The 14,734-nt window shown below is 38.7% G+C and overlaps 1 protein-coding gene across 5 annotated transcripts in view; it reads right to left on the bottom strand.

Annotated features, from left to right (window-relative positions):
• Positions 1-14,734, bottom strand: part of PTPRG (protein tyrosine phosphatase receptor type G) — a 726,426-nt gene that overhangs the window by 537,426 nt on the left and 174,266 nt on the right. The window lies entirely within an intron of this gene.

Raw genomic sequence — 14,734 nt, 5'->3', positions numbered from 1 at the left:
CCTTCATGGTACGCATTTCTAAGACAGATATTATTTCATAACAGCCTCTTAGATCAAAGGATTGACACGTGGAGTAGTCACCAGGGACCTCAAAAATAAAACAATAAGAGCAATCTCACCATCTCTTTACTGCAGCCTGGCGATCATTCATTGCCTTCACACCACACGAGAGGCGGGCTTTTCACCACGACCCGAGTTGTGATGCATTCCTTTATGATTTCATGCAAAGCCTCCTGGAATGGTCAACCTGCCAAGCTTTCCATTTCTCCTCTCCAGTCTCCAGAAAGGGCTGAACAGCATATGCTACTCACTTGATCGTGTAATACCTTGGCCAACCTCGCCATAGAATACTCACTCCGCCCAGGAAATACATCCCTAACTGATTAGAAAGGTGGAACTCTCACAGCATCATGGCGACAGACTGCGCAAAAGCAAGGAACTCTGGCAAGCCTCTAGCACGGGGTCAATGACACTATTGACATTTGGGGCCAGATCATTCTTTCTTGTGACTTTGATTTGATTCTAATTACTTTAAATGGAAACAGCCACATATAACCAGTGGCGACAGGATTAACTGGGCAGTACAACCCTGAAAACTGTAAAGGACCCCAAATTCATGGAGCTTTATTATTTTATTTACAACCATGTCAGGCTTCTGAAATCAAAACCTCGTATCAAAAGTAAAGAAATGTCCTTCCTGTAACTGCCTCCCTTATTAAGTGCCATGAGGTTGCTTAGCTTTTAAGACCTGGAAAAGACAACAAGGGTAGCAGGCACTAAGGGCTACTTAGCCAACAGCCATGACCCCTGCTATTTCTGCCTACATCCTCATTGGTCTGAGCCAATCATGCTAATCCCATTTCTCTCACCAGTGATTGGATGAAGTCTGAACACATTCATTTCTGACCAATGAGGTAAAAGGGTTGATAGACCAAGGGCGGGGTGCTTTGAGGAGCATTTTACTTGCTCTTAAATACACACACAAGAAAAAGATACTTTCTCTTCTTTCTCTGGACTTTATACCTCAGCATTTGACCTCTGGAACTGCTGAAGTCATATTAAAGCCATGAGGAAAGTGATTATAAGTACAAAGCCTACCAGCTAAGAACAGTAAAGTATAAACAACATAGAGTATACCTTAAAGATGGCAGAGTACGAAGATGCTACCTGGCAGTGCCCTGTCTGTAGAGGGCTATGTAAGATATAAATTGCCCTTATTATTATTATAAGACAGGAGAGTCCGAAGGTCTTTCCCAGAGGCTGAAACATGATAACTGATACAAAAACAAATCCTTATACTCAAACGTGCCCCTGGAAGTGACCTCGGTGTGAAGTCGGGAGAAAAATCCTGGTAATACTGCCAGCCAAGAATACTCATGACAAAAGAAGCTAATCTTGACTTGTTCTTGCTGGTACAGCAGGTGCATGGTCCAACTGGCCATAAGTGTTGAAACTTCCTTTTCACACCCTAGTGGATGGTGAGAGAAAGGGCACTCTTTACACAAAAAGAATGTTATAAAGATAGCTCATTAGGAGGTGGTGTAAGAATATAAAAGCCACAGGACATTCAAAAAGTGTCAAAATCACTTCCCAAGAGGAAATTGTGGACTATGCACTTCACAACAGTGAGGAGAAAATACCTCCCATTATCACAGTGAGCCCCAGGAGCAGAAACACACCACAAATGGCTTCTCTCTCATCTTTGAAGGTACTCTTCAAACAGCCTAGTTACTAGAGGCTCATATTTCATTTTCCTGCTAAAGTTTCAACAACCAATCGTTACCAAATGTACTAATGACATGCACGCCCAGCTAAAAGGAAGAACGCTATTCTAACCCTTGGAACTAGAGGGAAGGGTGGGACAGAGATAAACTGCTTCCAGGAGGGAAAGAGGCCAACAATAATTGGGGCAGAGCAACTAAATGATACCTTTGGGAGCAGCAAATTTTTATGCAGCTTCAAGAAGGAGCTTGTTTTCCTCCCAGGCAATGGCTATCAAACTGGGAGAATGTGGATTAACATAAACAGGAAATTTGGATCAAGTGGCTTCCCAAACTCAGAGAAGATCTCAAGGTCAACTAAATTCAGTAACTGGGAGGCAGAGCGTAATGCACACCTTAAAACACCCCACAGTCAACCCTTTCACTCTCTGAAATTCCCTCCATCATGATAAGCAGGGATGATGGGTAAAACATTTAACAAATCAGGGGCAATAAACACTGACAATGGATGGTGGAGGATGGGTGTTCAATCCCAAAGGTCCCAGAACAGGAAGAGTGGCTGAGGCAGCGATGAAGGGAAAATTCAGGGGGACTGGGCCAGTGTGTATTTAAGATTTTTAATAATCTATGTGACTGTAACCAGAACCAGGACATACAATGAGCTATACTTTTTAAAATTAGGATACTAAATATTTTCCATAATTTTTAAGCCAATTCAAGAAACTCTATACCCTTCTGGATTTTTTTCACATCAGAGATACAGGTTGATTGCATGGCATATAAGAGGTTTTCAATCCTTCCAAGATGGTGATAATATCTGGTAGAGAAGAAGACTCATTTTGCCATACTGGAATGCCAGCTGTACAATTGCTGAGTTAAAATTTTTTTCTTAAACTGACTCACTTTTTATAAAAATCTTAAATATGTAATTAATAGGAAACTTAACACACCAAAACAGAAAACTAGCATGGTCTGTCATATATTAGGGGTACCAAGAAATAATGAAAGCCAAAGGATCAAATTCTAAAATACTCTCCCAGCTGAAGGCTCTGGGCAAGACCCGTCTCTTTTAAAAAGTGATGTTGGCAAGTGACAGACAAGTGTTAAAAGACCTATTAGCACCAAATTGTGAGTTTCTCCTTGATAAAGAACTCAAGAAGAAGTGACTTTATTATGCTAAAGTCAAGTTTTTATATACCACAGTAAAGTCATTTTTCACATGAAAAAAATCACATTTAATACTACACTCAGGGAAAACATTATTTATTATACACTGTAGTACTATTAATGAAAAGCAAGGATTCCTAAAGTTATCAGAAAGCATTTGTTGAGAAGGCAAGGTTCTACGTTATACACCTGCCACTGATTTGTTTTTCAACATAAACAAGGTCTTTATTACATGATAGAATATGGGGTTTAATATAAATGAAACCGAGTACAGTTAAATTTTAATAGCTAGAAAGACAACCAAGAAGATACACTATCCTTAATGCTATTGGTCTCAAATAGGGTCATGGGAAATTACCAGCTGAGAGATGGAGGCGAGGTTAATTTCAGAATCACTTAACAAATCTTTGCTGAGGGCCAACATCACCACTTCACACGGTTATCAGACTAGTAATACTCATGGTGGACTGACCATAACAGGACCATATATGGCTTAAGACTTTTGCTCAGGTACAAGATTACACTTGATCCTGTGAACTGAGTTCCTGACTATAGTTAAACAAACAGAATATCCTATCTTTAAGCACACATTAGACACTTATTCCAGCCACGTAATGGCAATACTAAAAGTTCAAAAGCCAATGAAATCCAGTAAGTTTTCCCTTACTTTTGTATTGCTACCAGGCTCACCCAACCAAGAGAAGAGAAAAGATAAGGAATAAGAGTATAGTTAAACTTAATAATTACAAAAAGGGAAAAGCCAATAAAATGTTACTCAGCATGATATATATGAATCATATTTTATTTGCCAAAAAAAATTCCACATAACTGAGCTTAACAATATCCAACGGGAATGACAGCATGTTCCTCTGTTTTATATTGTCAGAGAGTGGGTTTTATGAACTAAATCAGATATAATAAATGAGTACATTTTGTTAGGTTACAAATGAAGATGAGTAGCTTTTAAGTAAATCACAGAGAACACTGCAAATCATTGCTCTCCAATTATTAGGCATGTATAAAGCTAGGTATATTTTTCCTTTGAACATTTAAATCAATCATGTCCCTCCACTAACCCACACTCACCCCACCCCTGCCCTAAAGAAACTAGTTTTAAAGGAGAGACTATCATCCTTTCAAATTTATGACCAGGAAAAAAGATGTCTGACTTTGATCCATCACAGATACAAAAAATATATACTTATAGATAACTCTCTGTATGCCTTCTGTAAACCCACAAAATTTATAGATTACTAAATATTAAGATTTATGTTATATCAAAGCAAATATTGACCTTACCTCTGTCTGGGTCAATATTTACTGCTTTGCTCAATAAATCTTGCTGTTCATTTTCAAACCGAGTCAATATCAGTTCATTAATTTCTGCATGATTCATATCAGCATTTTATGAAATTTGAAATGCCAGTGAAAATGTTGCACCTAAAAAATTTAGATATAGCCAATTAAAGAGACAAAAAGCCTTTTGCTTTCCTTCTGGCTTTCCTTGTAGTGTTTTTTTTTTTTCTTCTTCTTTCTCTCCCCTTGTAATTGTTACAAAGAAAACTGCCTAAATTTGATACAATTCAGCCATCTATTATAAAATAAAAGGATTCTTTTAGGAAATATTATGAATGTACTGGTATAAGAAATTAAAATATTCTAGATATAATTCTATAAGATACTAACAATATTATAGAAATATAAATTTTAAAAAAGCAGTGTCGGGGCTTCCCTGGTGGCACAGTGGTTGGGAGTCTGCCTGCCGATGCAGGGGGCACGGGTTCGAGCCCTGGTCTGGGAAGATCCCACGTGCCACGGAGCAACTGGGCCCGTGAGCCACAACTACTGAGCCTGCGCGTCTGGAGCCTGTGCTCCGCAACAAGAGAGGCCGCGATGGTGAGAGGCCCACGCACCGCGATGAAGAGTGGTCCCCACTTGCCACAACTGGAGAAAGCCCTCGCACAGAAACGAAGACTCAACACAGTCATAAATAAATAAATAAATAAATAAAAGAACGTGAATTTCTAAAAAAAAAAAAAAAGCAGTGTCCCTCATTTCTCAGTGATAATCACAATTAACTTTTGCATATAGTCTCCAAACTTCTCAGTTCTATTTCCTGATGGGACCTTATTACCCAAATTATTTTTTATATATCTTGTCGCTCAACCTATTTCATTTTGGTAGATGTTTACTAACCATTTCATAAGAGTGTACTAAAATTACCCAAGTCCCTACTGATGGTTAGCTGTTACACTCACAACGCCACACTGGGGATATGTACAAGTATTTCTAAAAGACAAATTCCTAGAAGCAGAAGTGCTGGATCAAAGACTATCAGTATTTAACATTTTCACAGATATTGCCCAAGAGCCCTTGAAGAAGGCTCCGTCAACCCACTACCTTCAGAGCCAATTTAAAACCCAAACAGTGGGCTTCCCTGGTGGCGCAGTGGTTGAGAATCTGCCTGCTAATGCAGGGGACACGGGTTCGAGCCCTGGTCTGGGAAGATCCCACATGCCACGGAGTGGCTGGGCCCGTGAGCCACAACTGCTGAGCCTGCGCGTCTGGAGCCTGTGCCCCGCAACGGGAGGGGCCGCGATAGTGAAAGGCCCGCGCACCGCGATGAAGAGCGGTCCCCGCACCGCGATGAAGAGTGGCCCCCGCTTGCCGCAACTGGAGAAAGCCCTCGCACGAACCGAAGACCCAACACAGCCAAAAATAAATAAATAAATAAATAAATAAATAAATAAATAAATAAAGTAGCTATAAAACGCAGCTTTAAAAAAAAAAAAAAAAACCCAAACACTTAGCCTTCGATTTACCCATGTTTTAAGCTTCTCATCATAGCAACAATTTAAATTGTTAATGCTGTTACATGGCACTTGATACCAAACAAGCACTGAACAATATTTCATCTTCCTAATATGCTTTTTCCAAGGGTCACAAGGACCCTAAAGAATTTACTGATGTCCTCTTATAACGTACAATAGTGTCCATTAGCTTTACAAATACTTGTGAAACCACCTCCAGCGAGAAGATGCTAAGAAACTTTAGAACTCAAGTAGCAAGGATTAGAACAAGGTTAAAAAAGAAAGAAAAAGAAAAAGATAAAGAACACATCTCTAAGACGCTAGAGTAATTTCATTCAAACAGTGGAGCAAAAAAAAGCCAAACTTTGCATTGAAAAATGGTCGAGGTACCTTAAGCATATGGCACCACATTTTTCTCTTTTATACATAAAGTCCTGATTAGTGTGTGAACATATGTGTTTTTTCTCACCCAATCTATCCTTGTAATCACAGATCAAGTGTAAAAGAAAAAAAAGAATACCTATAGGAAGAAACAGCTTGTCCTACAATGTATTCCCTACCTTGAAAGCCCTCCTATTCCAAAACATTTAGGTAGGAACAGGGAGATACAAAGATTAATTACACATAAAGGTTCTGCTCAAGGAGCATAAAGTTTAAAGGGTGTAAGAAATATGAGCAAAACACTATGCCATGTCTCAATAGGTTCAAGTCCAAATTTTTTATCTTTATAACCAACCCACCATTCCTCATTTACTCATTTTAAATTAAATGCAATGCCATCTTCAGTCATCCTGGGGATCATCCCAGATAATTCATTTTGCTTTCTCTTCCATATACTAATGATAATGAATTCCCATGGGCTCTTTCATCTCTCAAATTCCTGATGATACAACCTCATTGCTTCTCATAGTTTCTCACCCTGCCCTCTTCCCCTGCTGACCGATCCTTATCCCTACAACTCGTGCTGTGACTCAAACATAAAAGCAAATTAGTCCATTTCTAGCATGATATCTTTAAATGACTCCCTGTCACCCTCAAAAAGATGTTCTAAGTCACTAGTAGAATTCTGTTAAGACGCTTTCTGATCCACCTCCAATACTCTGCATTATTCCCTTAACTTGCTCCACTCTACCACATGCTCCAGACCTACTGAGCTGCTTCCAGCTTCCCAGTCACGGCCAGGCCATTGAATGTCTTCAGGCCACTGCATGTCCTGGCAAACACCTGCCCATCTTTAATGGTACCTGGCCGTAGCAATTCTAAGGAGTTTCTCTGGCCCATCCCATTATACCACAACACCTGGCACACAGTAAGCAATTAATAAGTATCTTGAACAAAGAAATAAATAACTTCTACTTAAAAAGTATAAATAGATTAATAGGGAATTGAAGAGAAGATAGAAATTAATTGTAAAAAATAAAGGGGAAACTGATGAGTTAAGACAGTGGGGTTGGGTAGAGATACCTTTGAGCTGGGACTTAGGAGAATGAATCTCAAAAGTGTGGTCCCATCAGACCAGAAGGTCTTTATCGCAAAGGGCATGTCTCTGGGGAAATGATTCCCTTAAGAGATTTCGTAGGAGGCATTAGGAGAGGGGCAAATAATATGACAATATTAACATTAAGGTTCTATACTGCCTTCCATTTTTCTAATGACAAAAGCAGACTTTGGCAGGCATCTGTATTTTGCTTTACCTTGTATAGACATTAATAAAAATAGGCATGGAAATATTACTTTAGGAATTTTATTTTATTTTTTTATGCAGCAGGTTCTTACTAGTAATCCATTTTATACATATTAGTGTATATATGTCAATCCCAGTCTCCCAATTCACCCCACCACCATCACCCCCACCCCTGCCACTTTCCCCCCTTGGTGGAATTTAATTATATTTTAAGTTCACCAGGGGAGCTCCTTACTTAAACGGATCCAACAGTGAAACCCTTTGTAAATCACCCACTGATTTATCTGGATTTCATGGCAGGATACCCTTAGTGAGTTCCCAAGCACAGACTCTGGCATGAATTCATTTATCCATCCATCTATTCAACCACTTAAAAAATATGCACCAAATATCTACAAAATGAGATACTCTGGTACAAAGCAGGAAAAGCAAGGAATTATAAGCTATACTCTTTGTCCTCAAAAACTCTACATTTAGCTGGGGAAATTACACACACACACACACACACACGCATGTTATAATACAAGATGTTCATGTGAATAGTGTAGTGCAGTGGCATACAATTAAGAGCCATACCAGGTGATTACATATATTACCGCTAATCCTCAAAGCCATCCTACAAGGTATGTCCTTTTATCTCCATTTTACAGCTGAGCAAGTCATCAAAGCCCAGGACAATTAGAAAGGACATTGGCTATCTCCTCCCACAATTTCCTGGCCACAAAAGGAATGCCTTTTAGAATAATCCTGCTTGACCCAGTGCAACACCAGACACTTCATACAAAGAATTTTGGTCATGGCATGTCTCAATTTTGAAGTCCTCTAACAGTGAGAAATATCCCCCTTCGTGTGTAGCATCTGTCTACACAAGAAAAACATGAGATATACATTATTAAAAGTGCAGAAAACCAAACAGGGTAAACTAAAAAGGGGTGAGAGGAGAAACCACCACCTGTTTTTCCCCAAGTCTTTGAGGGGGAGGAGAGAAAACAGAGAGCTTTATAAAAATGCCTCAAAAAGGCCATATATGACAAACCCACAGCAAGCATCATACTCAATGGTGAAAAACTGAAAGCATTTCACTAAGATCAGGAACAAGACAAGGATGTGTCCACTCTTGCCACTCTTATTCAACACAGCTTTGGAAGTCCTAGCCACGGCAATCATAGAAGAGAAAGAAATAAAAGGAAAACAAATTGGAAAAGAAGAAGTAAAACTGCCAGTGTTTGCCGATGACATGATACTATACATAGAAAATCCTAAAGATGCCACCAGAACTAATCAATGAATTTGGTAAGGTCACAGGATACAAAATTAATGCACAGAAATCTCTGGCATTCCTATACACCAACAACGAAAAATCAGAAAGAGAAGTTAGGAAACAGTCCCATATACCATCGCAACAAAAAGAATAAAATACCTAGGAATAAACCTGCCTAAGGACACAAAAGACTTGTACTCAGAAAACTATAAAACACTGATGAAAGAAATCAAAGATGACATAAACAGATGGAGAAATATACCATGTTCTTGGATTGGAAGAATCAATATTATGAAAATGACTATACTACCCAAAGCAATCTACAGACTCAATGCAATCCCTATCAAACTACCACTGGCATTCTTCACAGAATTAGAACAAAAAATTTTACAATTCGTATGGAAACACAAAAGACCCCGAATAGCCAAAGCAATCTTGAGAAAGAAAAATGGAGCTAGAGGAATCAGGATCCCTGACTTCAGACTATACTACAAAGCTACAGTAATCAAGACAGTATGGTACTGGCACAAAAACAGAAATATAGATCAACAGTACAGGATAGAATGCCCAGAGATAAACCCACGCACATTTGGGCACCTAATTTACAACAAGGGAGGCAAGAACATACAATGGAGAAAGGAGAGCCTCTTCAATAAGTGGTGCTGGGAAAACTGGACAGCTACATGTAAAAGAATGAAATTAGAACACTCCCTAACACCATACACAAAAATAAACTCCAAATGGATTAAAGACCTAAAGGTAAGACCAGACACTATAAAACTCTTAGACTAGGAAAACATGGGAAAAACACACTTTGACATAAACCACAGCAAGATCTTTTTTGACCCACCTCCTAGAGTAATGGAAATAAAAACAAAAATAAACAAATGGGACTTAAAAGCTTTTGCACAGCAAAGGAAACCATAAACAAGACAAAAAGACAACCTGAAGAATGGGAGAAAATATTTGCAAATGAAACAACAGACAAAGGATTAATCTCCAAAATATACAAACAGCTCATGGAGCTCAATATCAAAAAAACAATCCAATGAAAAAAATGGGCATAAGACCTAAATAGACACTTCACCAAGAAAGACATGCAGATGGCCAAGAGGCACATGAAAAGATGCTCAACATCACTGATTATTAGAGAAATGCAAATCAAAACTACAATGAGGTATCACCTCACTCCAGTCAGAATGACTATTATCAAAAAATCTAGAAACAATAAATGCTGGAAAGGGTGTGGTGAAAAGGGAACCCTCTTGCACTGCTGGTGGGAATGCAAACAGATACAACCACAGTGGAAAACAGTATGGAGGTTCCTTAAAAAACTAAAAATAGAACTGCCATACGACCCAGCAATCCCACTACTGGGCATATACCCTGAGAAAACCATAATTCAAGAAGAGTCATGTACCACAATGTTCACTGCAGCTCTATTTACAATAGCCAGGACATGGAGCCAACCTAAGTGTCCATCAACAGATGACTGGATAAAGAAGATGGGGCACATATATACAATGGAATATTACTCAGCCATAAAAAGAAACGAAACTGAGTTATTTGTAGTGAGGTGCATGGACCTAGAGTCTGTCATACAGAGTGAAGTAAGTCAGAAAGAGAAAAACAAATACCATATTCTAACGCACATATATAGGATCTAAAAAAAAAAAAAAATGGTACTGATGAACCTAGTTGCAGGGCAGGATGTAGACATAGAGAATGGACTTGAGGACATGGGGTGGGACTGGGAAGCTGGGGTGAAGTGAGAGTAGTATCCACACATATACACTACCGAATGTAAAACAGCCAGTGGGAAGCAGCAGCATAGCACAGGGAGATCAGCTCAGTGCTTTGCGACAACCTAGAGGGGTGGGATAGGGAGGGTGGGAGGGAGGCTCAAGAGGGAGGGGATGTGGGAACATATGTATGCATATGGCTGATTCACTTTGGTGTACAACAGAAACTGACACAGTACTGTGAAGCAATTATACTCCAATAAAGATCTATTAAAAAAAAAGCCTCAAATTTCCACTTGAACTTCCCCCAATTTGTTTCCCATTTCCCTTTCTGGCAACAATGACCTACCTAGCATGCGTTACGTTTTGTGTAATAATTACAGAAGTTCTGGGCGAACTCCAAAATTCATGGGCTGTCATCACCTCAAGTAACACAGAAAAAATATCTGTATCTTAGTCAAGAAAACTAACAGAAGAGAAAGTGTTGTAATATTCCCAATGAGATACTCTTAAAACTATTGCCTTTATTTTTTTTTCTGTGTAATTCTGCATGAAACACATCAAAGGTCTTTCCCCCCTTTTCCCTATTCTTGGTATAAGGAAAATAAATCCAAAGATATAAAGCAATCTTGAAATTACACTGCTATTATTAACAGTTAATAATAATAATCTTACATTTATGTTCTGCTTCATATCTCTTATGCGTGATATTTTCAAGTTGAACTCAGATATTATGAGCACTCCTTTTTAGAGTAGAAAAAAGTAAGAACCAGAGAGATAACCTATCCTCAGATGAGCACAATGGGACTAAAACACCTGTCTCCAGGCTCCCCAGTAAACAGTCCTCTAGCCTAAAGCTGCAGGTGTTCACAATGGCATCATTTGATAAGCCTATGAAAGTAAAGTTGTTTAGCATTTCAAATATAAATAGGATGTAGACGTTATCCAAGGTGATGCAGTGAAACTGAAATAACTCGGCTAGTCCTAAAGGGATAAGTTACACTAGTATCAATGAAATGCTATCATGACAATATCCGTAAAACAAGTTCTCCACAGCTCAAATACTTACGCAACTCTCCTCAAGTGACCAGGTGGGATGCCACCAGAATAATCAGACCAGCATCATTCACCAAAACCCACCCTATACCCAATAGCAACCTAATGATTAGGACACCAGAACCCAGGGGCCCCTGGACCACCAACACCCACTCCTCTCTCCCCTTTCCACTTCCTGAAGCACATCACTCCCTCATCTTTGTCCCTTCCAGTACTTTCCGAGAGCAGGACCACCAGAATCACTGTGAATGCTACCTAGAACATTTGCTGGGGATATTTCAGCTCAAGGGAAATGCAAGGCCAAAAAACACAGAGACATGTTCCAAATCTCTGGAGAGTTTTGTTTATGAGTCAGGCTAACATCTGCTCAATAACCCAGGCTGTATCAGTGTGATCAGGAGTTGCAAACCTTCTCTGTAAAGGGCCAGATAATAATATTCTAGGCTTCCTGGTCAAAGGTCTATGTGGCCACTACTCAACTCTGCAGTCGTAACATGAAAGTAGCCATCAACAAGTGCCAAACGTGGTTGTGTTCCAATAAAACTTTAGTCACAAAAACAGGTGCTGGTTTGTCGTCTGCCAAGCCCTGAACTTAAGGATAGTTTTGGCTTAACCCTCATTCCCACATCTCAAATGGGCAATTCTTGTGAATTATGGCTGATAGAATTTAGCTAGTTAGCTCCAAGTATTACCTAGGGATCACCCACTGTCAATCATAGCACCCAACTGAGAATTCCAATAACAACAATATCAACAGTAGCAAAAGTACTAATAGTGCCAAAAACAGCAAGAAGTAATATTAGGTACATTATACCAGGGATTTGTTAAATTTTTCACACACATCATCTCATTTCATTCCCAGTAACATCTCTATGAGGGAAGTTCTATTAATTATTCCTATTTCAAAGATGGGGAGACTGAGGCTCCAAGCAGTTAAATGCCCTTCCAACATCATAAAGATATTAAGAGATAAGCCTTAGATTTGAACCATAGTCTACGTGACTTCAAAATTCACACTCTCACACACAATACCCCCCAAAGCACCAATGCCTTTATCTTAGGAGGAACTAAGACAAACTTGTGAATTAGAGTCATGAGATTAAAATCTGGACCATTAAACCAATCTTTCAGAAGTGGCCTGCTTCACCTCTGCTAAATCTAAAACCATTCCCCTCTGCAAATAATGACCTTTCTTTTGGCAGTCCAACTTTCCAAACAACATTTATACCTATAGGTAATAACTGCAGCTCATAGTTCAACATGTGGTACACTGTGGTTTTAAGGCCCTTGTCTGAAGTACCAAAGGTGACAGGCAACAACTCTTACTCCTTCCTGCCCTTTCTTTATCTATTTGCCAAATGCTAAGGAGTGTCTCTAAAGGATCCCAAGTGTTCTTGACATGAGAACCAATATTTCACCACTTTGCTGAAAATAACCACTGACACCATGGAATTTTCAGGAAGATGTTTAACGTATAGGACTATAAACCATCAATTGATATCTCTCTCATTCTTTTCTTCTCCTTTTACTTTTATTTTTTCCATTACACCTAGCAAGTTACTCCACTGGTTCTTCCAAGCCAGTCTATATCCTTCTGGGGGATTCTTCAAATGACTGTCTTATCCTGATTCCAGAAAAAAAAAAAACAACTAAAACAGAGGTTGACAAACTATGGCCTGTGGACCCTATCCAACCGGCCGCCAATTTTAGTACAACCTGAAAAGTAAGAATGATTTCTCTATTTTTAAATGTTTGAGGAAAAAAAAAAGTCTAAAATATAAGATTTCCTGACACATGAAAATTATAATAAATTCAAATTTCATTGTTCATAAATCAATTTTTATCAGAACCCAGTTCGTCCATCTACCTATGGCTGCTTTTGCACTATAAGGCAGACTTGAGTAGCTGCAACAGAGACCATATGCCCTGCAAAGTCCAAGATATTTACTACTGGGATCTTTATAGAAGAGCATGCCAACCCGCTGAAGATGAACTAGTAGCCGTTCTACCGACAGAAACAGTTCCCAAATCCAGACACAATGCATTCCAGAAATACAAAATGGAGACTCATTAAGTCCACCAGAGTTAAGAATATCAACAAATGCTCCATCCCAAAGATTGCACTAATTATGTCCATTCTTAACTAAGTAATGGGAACATTTTTAGGCCCTTCATTCCTTCACAGCCATTTGCAATTGTAGATGCTGATGGGATATAACTTCCAATTTCCCAACAGCATTATTATTCGAAATTGATGAACTGTAAATAGCAGGCCACTTTATGCCTCTTCCTAACTGATATCAGAGCCACAGAGTACAAAACGATAAATTTTCTTTGGGTTTCTTGGCAAGAAGCTATATATATGTAATTTCGGCCTTCATCTTCCAATTTCCTTCATTTATCAGAAATGGTGACAAAAAGGCTCTAATTAGATAATTCTAATCACAAGGAACGGGGTGTGATGGAAGACTTCAGAATCACTATCTGTTCCTTGCAAAACAAAACAGATCGACTATTCTCCCTGTAGGGGCAGGAGATTTATCAATAGACAAAAGGATGCAAAAAGCCAATAGATAAGGTGTAATTAAAGATCAGGCCTATAAATTTTACACTGACATGAATTTAACAGGATTTGCAGGTGGAAATTCAGGGTTTAAAACCAGAGTATCATTATGAAAATAATACCTTTCAGTTCTGTATGCAACAACATTGCATAATGCACAGATTTATTATTAAGACTAATACTCCATGCCTCCAAGCACTTTCATACAAAAATTTGAATTATTCAGTGCTAGAGTGATTTCCAAAGTGGTCTGTTTTCCTCAAGCATTCCTCCTTAATTAGCTACGCTACATTTTCCATGTATTTTTGTGCACCAAAATCTCTTTTAGAAATAACAATCCACCTATCTTATTTTTGATAGTTGTTAGAAGCATAAGCCAGAAAGGCCTGTATATTCTTGCAGATCTTTTTTTTTTTTTTTGCCCCTTCAAATGTAAGAAAATTATTTCCAATGTAGTATTCAACATAGTTTTAACAATGCTCTCTCTCTTCACTGGCTCAAAGGTGAAATGTGAAAAAAAAAATGAAACGAACTACAGAAACACCGTAGAGGGCTGAAATACATTCAACTAACAAGATTTGATTTGAAAATAAAGTTGCATTTCTTAGATTAAAGCATAATAGGTCATTTTGATACGTGACGCGCTGTGATGTTTAGCAGCTATTTAGCAGCTGAAGACTAGGCTTATATTTTCTGCTCTCTGAAATCACAGCCACTGGGAAGAGACAAG

The sequence above is a fragment of the Balaenoptera ricei genome, chromosome 11 (genome assembly GCF_028023285.1).
Source record: "Balaenoptera ricei isolate mBalRic1 chromosome 11, mBalRic1.hap2, whole genome shotgun sequence".
In the NCBI taxonomy this organism is placed as follows: domain Eukaryota; kingdom Metazoa; phylum Chordata; class Mammalia; order Artiodactyla; family Balaenopteridae; genus Balaenoptera; species Balaenoptera ricei.
This window is presented reverse-complemented; position numbering and strand designations above follow the sequence as displayed.